Below are 3463 nucleotides of genomic sequence, written 5' to 3'. Positions count from 1 at the left end.
TCTGATCAAGGACATTGTAAGCAAAGACATCATTACAACCATGGGGAGGAAGTTCACCATCATAGACACCAGGACAATCAAAATGATTTTACACCCCTTCATCTTCATGTTATATGTCCCTCCCTCTCCCTGTCCCCTACCCCCTCCCTCTCCTCCCCTCCTCTCCCTGTCCCTCCCTCTCTCTCTGTCCCCTCTCCCTGTCCCTCCCTCTCCCTCTCCCTCCTCCTGTCCCCTCCCCTCTCCCTGTCCCCCCTTCCCTCTCCCCGGACGTTTCTAGAGCCCTGAGAACAGAGAAGCAGCAGAATGACATTACAAACATCAGGATGAGGTACTGAACCAAGAAAGTCTAGTAGTATGTGGATGCTTACCAAACAGATGTGCCTCCCTCCCTCCCTCCCTCCCTCCCTCCCTCCTGCCTGCACTCCCTCCCTCATCTACAACCACACGCTCAGACACCCCCACCAAGTCACCTGTGTTGCTCCCGTCTGTAAACTGATGCTGCCAATGACCTCACCTGATGGACCACACCTGACATGCAAATGTTTTCTACTGGTTATGACAACACTAAGTGATGTTTAGTATGGTTGAAGAGAATATGTTCAATATAGTTATTGTTATTATTTATTATAAATATACAGACATGTTACATATTCCTCTTTAAAGAAGACAGGCAGGGAGCTCCTTATTAAGAATGCATTTAATCACATCAACCCAATAATATCTACACTGTAACTTTCAAGCACAATCATCATCCATCATTTCAAGAGAAAACACATGTAAATGTTTGCTGCCATTCTTTCTGCATTAGTCAGCTGAATAGGATGAGGTAGTAAACTAAGAAAGGGTAGCAGTATGTTGATGTACCAAGCAGATGTCCCTCCAATCCCTCCCTCCCTCCCCCTTACTCACAACCACCCCTCAGACACCACTCCCTCAGCCTCCCCACCAAGTCACCTGTGTTGCTCTCTGCCTGTAAACTGATGCTACCCATCACCTCACTTAATGGACCACTCCTGACATGCAAATGTTTTCCACTGGTTATGACAACACTAAGTGATGTTTAGTATGGTTGAAGAGAATATGCTGTGCTGTGTAGAATGTGTTATGGATGGATAAGGCCCTGAGTTTTTCCAGAACAGGTCAGGTTAAAAGCTCAGGAAAAACTCCAGGCTCTAGTTACACAATATGGTGGTCAGTGCATAAGTATTAAATGTCAATTTTATGAGACCATTATAGCTGGAACTGCCCATTGATTTCAAGGATAAATTTTTATTTTATTTGTTATTATAGTTATTGTTATTATTTATTATAAATATACAGACACATCCATTATTTATTATCCTTAAAGAAGACAGACAGACAGACAGCTCATTATTAAGAATGCATTTAATCACATCAACCCAATAATATCTACACTGTATCTTTCTTGCACAGTCATCATCAATCATTTCAAGGGAAATCACATGTACATGTTTGGTGCCATTCACTCTGCAATAGCCAGCTGAATGATCTCTCGCTCTGCCAATAAAATATCACGCTTTTTAACAGAAAGACACCAGGTCTATTTACAAACAGGTACATTATGTCCGGGATTCAATACTAAACCACGCTATATCAGGCTTGACATTTAAAGGTAATTTCCAATTGATTCGACATGTGCAATGTTTACCTTGGATGCCATCTCCGTGAATGTGATACCATTGCCTTTAAACGCTGCACTGTCAACAATGACGATCAGATTGAACCTAGGCCTATATATCTAAAAATGTACGATTTGAGAAGTTCTTGGGCTGGTTTACACTCTATGTGGGTACATAAACTGCAGACCCAATATTATAAAAAAAAAACTACAGGTGGAGGATTCCAATTGTGAATGTTTTTGAACTTCAGACATTGGACCAGCTAGCTGATGTGTGTTTGCAAAGCGGCACCCGAATTGAGATAAAAACACTAATTACCTTTTTGTAGTTAATGAATCCTATGTGAAACTTATTAACTATAGTATCCTTAACCAGCATTGAAAATGTTAATCCAATCTCTGCCTAATTTCCAAATCAAGCTTGTAACTTCAATAAACTACTAGACTATGCTTCAGAAGGGGAGGGGCACTCACTGGCAAGGATTTTCAGATGGAAGTTAGGTAAACACTGTAATATGTTTCTGAGTGACATTGTGAGGGCTTTGCAAAAGCGCTTTGTTGCATTTTTGCGGACATAAAAAAAGAATCCCGGAATGTAAAATAGCATAATTAACGTGTTCTCATGCTTTTAAAAATAATGTTTCTGTTCCGGAAAAGTATAGATCAGTTTTGTTCACGGGTTTGGATTCTGTTCCTCAAAAAAAATCTTCTTTTTCTGTTCTGTTATTTGAACCGGTCCCAACCCCTGCTTTTTAGGCCACTGATTACATTGGAAATACATTCAAACATCAGGAATTGAAAAAAATATATGAATCCACATGGAAAACAATCATACATTTTTATTCACAAGTGATTATGGAAAAACATAGAACACAAATATAATGACATATCCTACTTTTTTAAGGCACTAATGGGGTGAAGAGATTTGGCTTTTTCTCTTAAAGACCTCTGATACAGGGCAGCTTCCCAACCCTGTGGAGGTAGAGGAGGGGCTGCACAAACCCAGAGATTACACTGATGCAGAAACAAATGGACATGACTGAAAAAAACACCATATATGTAACATAACTTTGACTCAGTGTCATCACTGCCACTGGGAGTTGAGACACCCCAGCATACACCAGGATAATCAAAATGATCTTAAAGGCCTTCATCTTAATGCTGTTTGTCCCCTCCCTGTCCCCATCCCCCGGCCCTGGACGTTTCAGAGCCCAGAGAACTGAGAGGCAGCAGAATGACATCAGCAAAAAATAGATCATTGTCTGGACAAAGAGAGAGTATACGAAAGGTGGTGAAAACAACTCAAACAAACATAGACAGCAGGACCCAAGAACCATCAGCCAGACAACACCACAACACTCCACCCTGTATCTCAGGGGTTTGTACTTCAGGAAGACCACAGGGTGGACCACTGCCAGGTAGCGCTCTACACAGATACAGCACTTGAACAGAGGACGACCACTGAAAAGTAACCCAAAGGAAAAATGAGAAACTTTGAGGACAAAATCAGACTGGACATAGAGTCCAGCTATGCTGACGACATTAAAGGGGCAGAAGAGGATCTCAGACACGGTCAGGTTGAGAGAGAAGAACTCTGAGGCCATCGTCCCTCCAGCTCCGGTCAGTATCAGCCACAGGATGTAGACATTGGTGGGGAGACCCAGGACGATGTTGATTGAAAAGGAAGCAGTAAAAATGGTGACATAATGTGCCTCAAGGACACCCTGTACACCCGGATCAATGAGGGAGATAGGAGGAGGAGTGGACCTATCACTGACAGTAGATTCGTTCATCTCAACGATGTATGTAACTGTAATGTGCGGA

General features: G+C 42.1%; 1 pseudogene; it reads right to left on the bottom strand.

The window, feature by feature from the left end:
* The window catches only part of LOC123486048, a 24422-nt pseudogene extending 21179 nt beyond the window's left edge, over positions 1 to 3243 (bottom strand).
* Between the last annotated feature and the right edge of the window lie 220 nt (positions 3244 to 3463).

This window comes from Coregonus clupeaformis, unplaced genomic scaffold (assembly GCF_020615455.1).
Source record: "Coregonus clupeaformis isolate EN_2021a unplaced genomic scaffold, ASM2061545v1 scaf0975, whole genome shotgun sequence".
In the NCBI taxonomy this organism is placed as follows: domain Eukaryota; kingdom Metazoa; phylum Chordata; class Actinopteri; order Salmoniformes; family Salmonidae; genus Coregonus; species Coregonus clupeaformis.
The sequence above is the reverse complement of the archived record's forward strand: the minus strand, read 5'-3'. Positions and strand labels throughout refer to the sequence as shown.